The sequence below is a fragment of the Gossypium hirsutum genome, chromosome D13 (genome assembly GCF_007990345.1).
Source record: "Gossypium hirsutum isolate 1008001.06 chromosome D13, Gossypium_hirsutum_v2.1, whole genome shotgun sequence".
NCBI lineage: Eukaryota > Viridiplantae > Streptophyta > Magnoliopsida > Malvales > Malvaceae > Gossypium > Gossypium hirsutum.
The window spans coordinates 39,547,802-39,561,525 of NC_053449.1; the positions used below are offsets into that span (position 1 = coordinate 39,547,802).

The window sequence follows — 13,724 nt, forward strand, 5'->3', positions numbered from 1 at the left end:
TAATGATAGGCAGCTTCGACTACCAATTGCAAGCAACCTACAAGATCTTGAGCTCATGTATTTTTACTTTGTTTTTCTGTTTTGTTGTTTGATTCGTCCTTCCTAATTTTCTGCTTTATTCTTGTCCTCCTTGAGATTCCATGATCCCCTTTTGTATTGATCTCATGAATTAACTTTTTCGACCAAAAAGGAAAAGAATTACAAACCAAACAATTTACTCAATAATCCAAATGCATTTGGGAAAGCAATAACATTTAATTAGGATTATGAGTATAAACAAAACGAGAATTAATTTGAACAAGGCTTCTTTTTTAGAACAAGTTTCTTACAAGGATTAGATGGGCATGTAAGCCTTCAAGTCTCAAATTATCAGTTCATTTTCAATCTACAACACACTTTCACCTCACTACCTACAACTTTACAACTTGAACACCTAAGATGCTAATGTGAGCGCTCTTTAATACCTTGCTACTTTAAGGAAGTTGTCAAAAGGACTAGCAGGCGGCAACCTCATAGCCAAACATGGGTCAACCCACGAGACAGCCCCACTAAAAACACCTTCGCTGCTTATCTGTATAAAGACCAAGTCAGAAAAGAATGTAGATCATGTTCGAGTTGAGACATACGTATCATAATTACGTTCTAGTAATCTGATCTTTCAATACATATACTACTGAGTCTTTACAACTTCATCAGAAAGAAAGAGAAAGAATGTAGTCACAAAAATCTTAACGGATTCATTATTTACCTTGCTGAGCATCGTGCATCTATCAGCCATAACTGTTGGTAACAATTTATCAGCTGCTCCATTTTGATTATTTTCATGGGCCAACCAATTGGAGAGCTTCTTCCTTGTACCTGTCCCAAATGCTTCGCATTGACTAGCCATGGTATCATACGGGAGGGGCGATGTTGAGACAGATGTTGCTGCAACTTGACCAGCCACCTCAAGAGCCTAAAAACGAGTGAAAATTTTGTGCGAATATGAAAATCTAAGGCATGACAATACAGAGAAATGGAGGTTTTCGATTGGTAGAAAAGGTGTACAAGAGGTTACCGATTCCATGAGCTGTCCAATGCTAATTACATGAGAGATGGCAGGGGATGCAGACACTTTGGGATTGAAGTGGGAAAGGTGAAGAACAGATGCTTCACTTCTTGCATCTTCCTCAAGTAATGAGTTTGTTTGAACATCCTGGCACATAAGCAATGACCAGGTAGATTTGAAAAACTGATTACTAATTAGGATTATAAAAAGAAACACTAGCTGACGGAAATTGTAGCTGATTGCACAGGGGCATGCAAAATACAATGGTGTTTCACAAGTTTAAGCTAATACTTGAGTATATCAACATTCAAAACTTTTAGAAATACGAGAAATGTAAAATGTACAAGGAAGCTTCAAAGATTATAAGTTGTTGATTTAGTAAGAATAAATGTTAATCTAAGTGGCATACCTCATCAAAAGAAAGTGATTCTTTGGAATGGGTAATCATTTGATGGTGATCCAAATCAAATATAGATTGCGGACCAAATGTGAATGCATCATCAGGAGTGAATGGTTCAAGCAGTTGTTTCCTGAGATCATCCATCCCCAGCTTAACAAGCACAAAAGAATGGAGTTAGAAAGCTTCAGAGAGACAGAGAGAGGGTACTTGGTAATAGCATGTCCTACCTCAGTAATGGCAGATAAATTCTGGACCAAAACATCCATCATGGCATTCTCGTATTTATATATTTTATCCCGCAACTCAAAAAGCAATGAAGAAGCATGCTGGCTCTCTGTAACAGATCCATAACCTCTTAGATCTGCCTCAGGCCTCACAAAGACTTGAATGTCTTCACTGATGCCTAGATAAGGATCAGCCTGAAAATAAATAAGAATGGAGGTAAATGAGTGAGATTTGTAGTATACTGATACGGGTTTGAAATCACAAAAGCTGCCAACTTTATCCCATTTCATAATGGCAAAAAGCTCCAATGATGAGACAAGTAAAGGATGAAGCAACTTACATCAAATGGAACTATGGACTTGATGAGATCATTGGGAATTTGATATATCTTAGCCGCAAACATGAGCATGCTCATTGATAGTATAAGAATTGATCTTTGGAGTACTGGAGTCAACATCCCTGACACCACAGCCACAAAAACAATAAAGAAAGAGACTGTTAGAAAATTGAATATCATAACTGAAAAAGTAAAAACCTGTATTAACAGCCCATACCATTGCTAAGGTCCAAGGAGGTATTCTTTAAAGATAAGGGAAGCTGGAAGAAGCGGACCACAAGGTTATCATTAACATTCTGTGACATTACCATTTAAGAGACTGTTAGCAGTCAGACAAAGAAAAAAAAAAATTAGCTTAATTAGCATCCATTCATCATATGACTTTTGCTTGGTAAAAAGTTGCCCTTAGGAAGACCATTTCATGATTGTCTAAGCATTCTCAAGTGCCCTATTATTTATTATATTAAAAGAAACCATCTGTCACTCAACCTGCTACGAATACACAGGTGCACTTGGATCTACTTTTTACTATCAACTGTAATGATGGTTAAAAACCAAACTTCTGAGTAACCATTTAATTGATTCCTCATTCAACTCAACCTAGCATGGTCTCTAGAAACAACTGAAGAATAAATTCAGAAAATAAAGTTGAAATTTATTCAAGGTTTATACCATGTAGCATTCAGTTTACCTTCAAGCGTAAAGAAATTAGTGTCAACACAAAAGAGTGAGATATAGCTTCTATGTTTGAAGGCAAATTATCAGGAAGAGTGGCCTGTATCCAGAAGGCAGACAACAACTGCATTATCTGATCCTCTGTTAGCTTCATGATATAAGGTTCCTGTGAGAAAATTAATAGCCAAGAAGAGTAATGCTATCAAAGACCAAAGCTCAAACTAGATAATCATACAAATAACCTAATCATGAAAAGAAGAATATGACTATTGCCTCAATCATGTTTGGGCCGGCTGCTCTGTCAATAATAGAGGTTATATTGTAGATATTAGGGGAACTTTTATGGACATGCCCTTGATTCCGGCCATCTTCCATATTGGCCTTTCCTTTTAAATCATCATGAATGTTAAAACCATTCTTTTCCTTTTTGATGCCATCCTTTTCTCTTCGAAGCTTTTCAAGCAGCACTGATATGGATGCAAATGCAGAAGCATTGTTGGAACGCCATCTTCTTGGTTCGTAGACATTACCAGAACAAAGAGATGCAACTTCATGTTGAGGTCAGGAAGAACTTGGAATAAGAAGAGCTGAAAATATCTGGTGTGCCCCCACACGGACCTCTAGATTGGGATGTAACATTGCTTTCATCAGTTGGACATGAAGTGCTTCCGGAAACACCTGCGAGAATGTTTAGCAAGTGGCTCAATGAGCTCTAAGAACAATTGCAATCACTGTCTGAAGTAATTTTAATACACTTAAAGTCTAGATTTTCAATTAACCATACATATAACAGGAGTGTCAAGAATTTGCAAACCTAGAAGGACAGCAAGGAGGCAAAGGATACATGAACTTCAACAATAAAGGGGCACCAACAGCACATAAGATGGACCTTACCTGTTGTGAGCGAGAGGTGACTAATGCTAATGAAATCATATGAGCAAGGACCATCAATGATCCAACCGTTGCACGAGCAACAGATCCAGAAGAAGGCAACTTCTCCAGTGATATTGCCATCATATTGAACAGGGATCTTACATCATCAATCTAGAAACAAGCCAATGAAAAGTCAAGCAAACTAAAAGCTTTGTATTAAATTAAAACGCACCAGGATGAATCAAAAAATAATTTTGAAGTTACCCCTTTTGCTATTTCCAACAAGCAATCTTCAATGGAATTTTGAAGCAAGATGTTTAAGTTAGTGTCCTGCTCTCCTACTGATTCCAGTGTGGCTTGGAAACTTTTCCTTAAATGCCTGCATAGGTCACTGACAAAACCAATTTCAGCCAGCATCCTTCTAGATCTAATTTGCCTAGCTAAAGCAGCTGCAACTTGTATGATATAAGATTTTAGTTGAGGATCATGTGCGACATTTTTGTGGTCTAGATGACGTACAACAGCAGCTAAAACAAGTTGTTGGTTCCCTGAAATCAAAAGTCAGCAAGCAAAATCATAAAAGTTTCCAATTCTGATCATATTTGGTAGCTGCAATAAGATAAATAAGGTAACAAATCTACCTGAAGCCTCCCAGTAGGACATATCAGACAAAACCACCATTGCCAACCCCTGTTGAGAAACCCAATGCTGTCTAGAGTCGAAGTACACAAACATTGGATCCACTACTAGGCGCAATGTTGTACTCTCCTTTGCCAGCTCAACCATTCTTTGAATACAAATTTGAGCCCAAACTTTAGGTGTCTCAATCTCTTCCCTGTAACCAAACAATATATAGCTATATTCACGAAATAGTTTTGAGGGGACAAGCCAGACAAGTAGAAACTATGCTATCATCTGAATGCTTCATAAAATAGTTTGCTTTATAATACAAAAGTTCTCCAATACAGCATTAATAAGACTACCTTGTCAAAAGAGAGGGATCCTTTTTCTCAGGTTGAGGCCTGATAATCATGTTGCTAGGGCTGGCATCACAGGCAACAGTTGCACCTCTACCCTCACATCGAACCACTTCATCCACCCAGTTACGATGGGGCTCTCCTCTCTCATCATCATCTTCAGCATGTGTGTCTAGCTCATAGTTATCTAAAGTAGCATGTACAATCTGGAATTCGGATACACCAGAAGTTATAAATATGCTACAGAATGAGAGACGGTTAACCCCTGGCAACCAGTAATGAAATGCTACAGAATGAGAGAAGAAAAAGAGGGGGATGAAGGAATTACAAGAAAATAACTACAAAACTAACTAACCTCATCAAGAGCAGAAAAAATATATGAATATTGTGCCATGAACCAGACCTACCAAGGAAAAAAAAACAGACCTAATAGGTAAACTACATTCCATCCAGAAAATAAAAAAGAATTTGATAAAATAAAAGTCAACAAGAAAGCATACTCCAAGTGATTCAACAATGATGGAAAAAGCTTGAAGTTTATGATATTATCTTTGAAAAAATTTGATGTGGAGAAGAAAATAAACTTTTTAAATTACCATGGCAGAAAGGCACTGCAAGCTTGATGCCCTTAAGCAACTCCTTAGATGTTCTTCCCCATCCTCATGTGCCAATTTACACACTTTATGAACAAATTTTTCAATGTTATGCGTGTAAGTTCCATCTGCCTGTTTTATACAGTAGATCAAAGTATGAGTGCAAAAATAAAGATCTAAGAAAAATTATATTTTATTAGAAAAGGAAAAATCAGATTACAATATATGGTATCCACTCCGTATCATAAGCAAATTTCATCTTATCCATGAGCAAACAAATCCCTTTGAAAAGAATACTTTGAGCAGTACATCGATTTCACATCAGTAGCAGAAATGGTTATACGCCATCCTTTACTTTTACATGTAGTAATGTTCAAGATTCTCATCTATGCAAACACAAGAAAGTATATGCTTTATTTGTATCCTATCTCAGTAGAGTCTAGTTAATCTTTTCATAAAAATAAGATACCTATAGCCTGATAGAGTTATTAATATTCTGACATCAGTGGCATGAGAAAGTCTGTCATGTCATTCACATTGCACACTTTATAGCATCCTTAAGAATGTTTTCTACATCCATCAAGATGTAAGGCATAATCATTAAAATAGATCTCAAAAGTTTACATATTCATGAAGCTGCAAACATATTTATATTTTATGTTTCCAGAGGAAAGCAACAGATGACCTGACTATAGATAAACTTTGTCAAAGTTTGGCATCCAAGGATCTGTGTAGCCTCTTGCTTAGAGTTATCAAGCAGTTCGCTAACAACATTCAGCAAGTTAACAGCAAAATATGCCCTACAAGGTGAAAAAGAAAGATTTATTATACAAGAAAAGGCATTATAGTTAATAACCCCCCACATAACACATGAAAACATAATGAACATAACATAAAAAACAGTAAGTTACTTACATCTGTTCCTTGCACATGCAAAGCAACTTGTTGTAAGCCTCTATAACGATATTGATGAATTTGACGTGCTTACAGCGCAGCTCTTTGTAGCATCTTTCTTCAAGGTACTTGGCAATCTATTAAAAGCAGAGAAATCCACAATATCTGAGTCTGCTTACCTATTACTGGCAAACAAATAAGAAAGATAGTAATTACTACCTTTGGAATTCGGAAAGGATTTCTCGCAGCATATTCACATAACTTCGTAATTTTCCTTTCATTTGGAGGAGCACCCTACAATGCATTGCAAGGCATTAAGTTTACAATCCTAGCTTATCAAAAAGTGGATGCAATGCAAAATGAACAATGACTCTTCAGAAATGCACCAACTGAATAATTAATCGCATCTAACAATTTTGCTTAATCTCCAGTTACTTCCAAGATCCAACCAAAGAATAACTTTTTTTCTTTTAAAGTATAAAACAACATAAAGGAACCAACTCTAGAGGAGTGTATTTTTATTCTATTAATGTGAAATTACAGTACTCAAATGGCATTAGAGTCAAAGCCGAGAACTCTAGGCAGCTATGTAGCTCAACTCTTCATTTTGCATAAATATGAGTGTAGGATATGAATCTCCAAATACATGAAAAACTTATGTCAAAATTGAACATATCCTTACAGGACACATACTTGTATCCGACACTCACACGTGAGTCCGAGTAACCAACTGAATAGCCACAATCACAGCAACAACCTAGCGCCGATTCAAAAAGAAAAACTCTAGCAGACATTATTGGCATATTGCAGGATGAAATATTCCTTATTGATACCCCCACATTAAAAATTAAAGTACTCAAAATCAAGCTAACTTAAATAGCCATCACCAAAAACCCAAATATGTACAAAGATTTCCTCTGTAGTTTCGCCAAGACCACCATTTATAATCCAAAAAGAAGAAAAAGAAAAGAGTGGATACTCACAGGAGACTTGGGGAATATTTCAGACAATAATTTCTTGTAACGCTTAACAGGTTGTCGAGATCTTGACCTCAAAGCAGGACAGCACACACACATGCTTTCACAAGCTGGGAAGATCTTCCTGGAGATGATCCCCATTTCTGTGCATGCGCAAAGGACAAGTTTTAGATTAGAAGAACAGTGAACAAACCTAAAACTATCTTATCTTTGTTCTCCAAATAATGAACCAAACTTTCCACCATACAAAGATAGCATATTTAATGCACCCCTTTTCCTAAAAAAGAGAAGAAAAGAAAGAACGGATGAAAGAACGAATCATAAATTAACTAAAGGATAAATTTTAAGGTCAGACAAGAACAATGGTGAACTATTTGTACCTAAAACAACGTAATAAGGCTTGTTATTTTTATTTTTTTTGGAAAAAGGGAAAAACCACAATGTCCAAAACAAAATGCAGAGGCCAATATACCACCAGCCCAGAAAATAAAAAGAGATGTAATAAAATTTACCACATAAACATAAATTAAAGACCCTACTTGGAAGGTATTAATAATGGGATGAAGAGCAGAAGAGAGCTCCCCCTGCAGTGGGTGGCAGATCTGCAGGAGCAAGAATCGTAGAAGAGAGTGAAAGAAAACAAATGCAAACAGCGGGGGGAAAGTGATTAAAGAGCAAAAGGGCGTGGCTCAAGGAAAGGCACATGAAAAAGAGAGAGAAAGATACAGAGATATACATATACGTAGAGAAAGAGAGAGAGTATAAGCAACATCACGTGATGGGGTGTCAGATTTTCTAATCTACGTATGTTTGCTTAGTGGTAAAAGTGAAAAATGTCTTTACTTTCGTGACAGAAATTGGAAGACCCCCAAAACTCAAAACTCAAATAAAAAAAAAATGGAAAATCAAGCAGACAACATCCAGTTCCAAAGTACTTGCAATCCTAATTACCAACAACTACTTTTCTTTTAGCAGTGTTTGAAAATTGAAAACCAATGAAAAAAGAGCTGTTCCCCTTTCATCATTCTTTGAAATTTGCTTTTATTGTAGTCAGTGTACTCCATGTCTCAAAGAAATCCTAATTTTGAAAAGGGATGATAAATTTTTACAGTTTCATAGAACTTTCTTATTTTTACAGTGGATACATAACATAATATTCAAATAAAAGAAAAAGGCATGCTTGCTTATATTCTTTTATTTTGATTGATGGTAAGATGGTGAAAGACAAATACAAATTACTTGATGAATCATCATTTGTTTTGCAACATTAAATTTATTGGAGACAAAGAGGAGATGGTGATGATACAAAAGAACCTGTTTACCTAAACAAATGGAGAGTTAAAAAGAAATAAGAGGAGAAGGAAGGATGGTGTGAAGGCATTAAAAGGAGTGTAGAGAATAGGCGCTCAAGATTGCTAAAGAGGAAGATCTATTTTTCCTTTTGTCTTAGAGTATTTATAACGAAACTCTTCTTCTCTAGTGATGTGATAAGGTAGTTACCATCATGGAGTATATGAAGGATGTGTGTAACATTACTTATTTTGTTATTTTTTTTGAGTAGTATAAGATTCTTATGCTCAAATGGGCCTTAATGGTCTCTAAAAAAAGTGTTTATATTTGAAGAAATGTTCATACTGAAAAGCGGGTAACCAAATCATGATAAGTGGAAAGCTTGATGAAAAAGGATGTTCCCTTTATTAATAGGTGGTTTCATGGCGAGTAGTTAGTCAGTGAAGTTAAACAATTGAAAATAGCTCAAAGAACATGAGGTGAAGAACCATCTTCAAACATCCACCTAGTACCTTCCGAGAGTATCAAATGTCAAACCCGAATGAGGTATAACAAACTTTGTTAATGAGTAATATCATAGACATTAACCTCTTTTAACTTATATGACATTGAAACTATAGTGCAAACTAAAATACTTAAAAAGAACAGTAGAACTGTTCTCAATAGCTTTGCACTTATTACAACTGATCGTAAGCCTTTTATTCCATTAAAACGGGGTAAAGAAGTTAGTATGAACCCTCAGCCATATATAGTAGAGGCATCATCTATTTTACAAATGGAAGTTGCAATGAAATCAATATATGCCACCAGCTTAGATATTAGATATGAAAGGGGTAGGTTTGGTAAAGCAGGTAGTCCAATGATTTACAACTAATTACTTGTGATTGTTATTAGAAACTTTCCTATAGGAATTTTGAGTGTGGACCCTGTTGATTTCGTTGTTCTAGGAATTGAGTGCATTTAACTAATACAATAAATAATTTAGTATGTTGTTTTATAATGCTTTTTTTAAGGATATAATTGTCAGGAGGAATCTTAAAAGTTCTCAAAGCAATACTATTTTAGAGTAGAAAATGTTGAAAAAAAAACAGTTTTATTTATTTATTTATTTAATAACCAGTTCATTATTCATTGCATTAGCAATTACCTACACTATGAAAAGTAAATTACTATCAAAATCTCAGTGGTAGGAAATTCAATACTTCTTAAGTCAGATTTTATGTTAAAATCTTATGTAAAAAGAAAAAGCTTTATCCCATTAAAATATTCAAAATTTTCAATTTCAAACTTAATCGAGATCTAATGTTATTTTCGAAAAATTAACAAAATAAAAATTGAAAGATGCATAGAGGGTAATGATACTTGAACTTTATTGGAAGAAAATAATCTTAAAAGTAAAAAATTTATTACCTATTCGTGTATGGCTTATAATGTGAATGGTCCAAGAGTTGCAGCTTACTGCCTAGGTTCGGTGGCCCCATTTAATGCAGGGTTTGAATCCCATCCATGTGGTCTAAGCTTGTCCTACTTTTTAATGATATGATCACTGTCTTACATTCACACATGATAAAAAGCGAAGATACCAAGCTGTAGTTTGAAAGTTTTCGATATTATTGGTGATCTGTAAATCTAATGATAAGAATAAAGAAGACGACCCCACTAAACAAAACCTTCACAATTATGTTTTATGTATATATAGCCCTTTGTAATAGGATTGAGGTTTTCTGCTACCTTTGGTTGTAATATTGGATGGATATGTTGAATAATGGCATTTAATTGGTAGTTAATTAGATGAGCATGTTCACTTGCAAGAACATGCAATTACAATATACCAAAACATCATTATCAACTTGCATGTTTCATTGTTCAATGTTGGGTATAAAGTGTATATATATGTTCCGTCTTCGTTTCTGTGGACAATTAAAGTTTTGGCTTTAAGAAAACTACAAAAGAAGTTGAGATTTTCCATCAATTAAGGAATTCTATATACATTGATTCCTATCATCACGTGGGAGAAAATATATTAAATTCTTCATAAAATCAGGATACGGGAATTAACTAGATAATGACTATCTATACAAATTCTACATTCTAATATATAATACAAAAAAAAATTGAATCCAAAGCAAAGCATATGATAGAGCAAATAGAAATAGTTAATTTAAATCATGAATATATTTTTTAATTTATTAAATAATTATTTTTTTATTTTATTAATTAATGAAAATAAGATTATTTAAATTGATCTTGAATAAAAATTAGAGATTATTAATACAATGTACAACAAAGATGAGAATAGGGTAGTGTTGAGGAGGCTAATTCACCTTGAGAGGTAAAAAGGCAAAAAAAGAAAAAAAAAAAAACAGGACACACAAAAGAGTTTGAGAAAAAGATTGAGGGGGATAACTACTCAAAAGTTAACGGAAGAGGTCAAAGGATCTCTTTTTCATTACTTGAAATGGTATTTATAAAAGAAATCATTTTGTCTGTTAGTATGAAGTGACAGACTTTGCAAAAGAATTATCATAAAAAAATATATGTAAAATGTACATAGTTAGATCTATTCTATTATGACAATACAAAATTATTATAGTGCGTAAAAGTATTTTTAAATATAATTTAAATCATAAATCAAAATTTTACATATAATTTTTTAATTTATATAATTAATATAAAATAATATTATTTAAATTGTTGGTAATAAAAAATGGGGATATGATTGAGATTTCAAACCAACAATAAATTGAGTGGCAAATATCAATGATTAGGTACATCGCACTATCGCTAGTAACCGATGAAACCAAAAATAGCTAGCAAAGGTATTCAATTCCTCAAACTTTCTTTTTCAACCATTAGCTTGGTTTAGATGGCTGAGGGAGAAAGAAGCGGTGTTGGAAATTTTTAAACCCACCAGTGTTCACAGCTGAGACAGTGCCCTTGTGTATGGCTTTTCTATAAAAATAATCCGAAACTTTTTATCAATTATAAATAATGAAATTGAGTGGAGTAAAAGAGATTAGCATGACCCACTTATCACGTCAACTAATTATTAGTTGTTAGAATTAAAAAATTAACTTTTTAAGTGGGTAAATTTATTTGACATTATTTGCATAAATATCACTCCACTTTAATGTGTCAGACTTTTTTTAAAGTGATTTTTATTTTTTTTATAATTTAAATTATTATTTTATTAGTGGTGGAGTCAAATAGAATGATCTGCTGCTATTATTTTTTTGATTTTTTAAATTGTTTTTTAATAGGAAAAATGATTTTTTTTTATTTTTGTAGAGTCATTCTCTTTAATATCACCAAATGACCTATATAACCCTAATTGCAATTCAGTCTAAGGTTTTATTATGTTAGATGATGAAAGGAGGAAGATCAAGACTGATTTTTATGTTTCTTTAACGATAATCCAATGGAGCTCTGACATCGTCAAATTTAGTGGTCTTTTTCGAGAGTGTAGATTGGATTCTTTAATTTCACATAGGTGACAATTTCAAGTAAAAATAGGGGTCATGCCGAAGAGAATGGCTTTACCTAAATAAAAAAATTATTTTTATTAAAAAATAATTTTAAAAAAATAAAAAATAAAAAAATAACGGCAGCATGATGGTCATGTCATTCTATTTGGCTCCACCACTAATAAAATAATAATTTAAATTTTAAAATAAAAATAAAAATAATTTTAAAAAAGTCTAACACATTAAAGTGGTGATGCCAATTTATTTGGCTCCACCACTATTCTGGTCACGCCAAATAAATTCACTCCGCCCAAAATTTTTTTTCTGCCCCACGAAATACACGAAAATACTAGTGTTGAAGGTGATATTTATGCAGGTGATGCTAAATAGATTGGCTCCACCCAAAAAATTAATTTTTTAATTCTAGCAATGAATGACTGGTTGACGTGACAAGTGGGTCACACCAATCTCTTTTCCTCCACCCACTTTCAATATTCATTTCAAGTTATTTATATACATAATAAAAAAAATGGATCATTTCTATAATTAATTAAAAATTTCGAGTTAATTTTATAGAAAAGCCCCATTCTACATCATGGTTTTGCTCTCGCCGGATGTGAAGGACATGAGCGGGATAGCCTCCCGGTCTCCTATATAATGCATGCAAGCGGTGATCGGTCGGATTAGAAGTTGGAGATCATTGTTAGCAAGTCTGCCTCTATTAGGATATCATCTACACTACAAAACTAAAGAGATTTAGGGAAGAGATAAAAGGACAATAAAAAAACGTCCCTTATCTCTAATTTAAAGGAATTAGAGATGTTAATTTCAAAAAATAAAACTATTAGGATGTTTTTTATTCCAGTATTATCTATAGTCCTTCCCCAATTATTAAATAGGAAGATAATGTGTTTCAATGCACTTGAGCTCACGTCTCCTATACTGACAACAATACCGATATCAATCAAATTAAAATTCAATCGACTCACCTCACCAATTCTTATATTTAATAATTTTGGGAAAAAATTGTTTTAGGAACTATTGGTTTAAAACAACTAATTTTTATAATATATATTAATTTTGGTTGTAGATTAAAATCAATGACTTTAACTTAGTATCCTACATATTTATATATACAAGTTAATATATTAAATATATATAGACATATACTGCATATTTCCATATATCTTAAATATATATTAAAGTATCAAGAAAGCCCTTGTACTTAAAAGATGGATTGTATTTTAGTCTTTTTTATTGAAAAATGGGTAAATTAGTTCTTTGACATTTCAAATCATGCAAATTACTCCCTCTGTTAAAGTTTATCTATTAAATGATGATGTGGAACATTAAATCCATGCTGACAATTATTTTTTATGGGTAAACTATAAAAATGGTCACCCAACTATGCCTTTCGTTCTATTTGGGTCACCCAACTATTAATTTTTCGATTTAATCACTAAACTTTTCGAAATTAAATATTTTTGTCACTCTATGATGATGTGAGCTTTTTTATGGTCTAGTATCAAAATTAGCCCTCTAATGTTTACGTATTTTATTGATTTGATCCTAAATTTTTAAAATTCAACAAATTTGGCACTCAATGTTTACAAAATTTTTCATTTTAGTTTTAATTCTAAAAAAAATTTGGCCGTCAATAATTACAAAATCTATCAATTTAATCCTAACTCTAAAAATTTTAAAAAAATTTTAACCCTTTATAACCCATCGGCTAACCCATGTGAGATATTAAAATAATAAAAAGAGTACCCTTATTCAAGTAACTTGCAACAATTTCTTTTACTATAATTTAGGTTTACATTGGACCAAACCAATTGATTTGAAACCTACCTGGAATAATGGCTTGCATTACTACCTAAGCAAATAACGTTTTTAATGCCTTTATTTTTTTTGGATCTTAAATATTTTTGGTTTTATCCCAACTTTTTTTGGGCTACTTAGCCTAGTTAG

General features: G+C 33.2%; 1 pseudogene; it reads right to left on the reverse strand.

The window, feature by feature from the left end:
* Positions 1 to 288: 288 nt before the first annotated feature.
* Positions 289 to 7,354, reverse strand: LOC107920603 (protein SEMI-ROLLED LEAF 2-like; annotated as a pseudogene).
* Between the last annotated feature and the right edge of the window lie 6,370 nt (positions 7,355 to 13,724).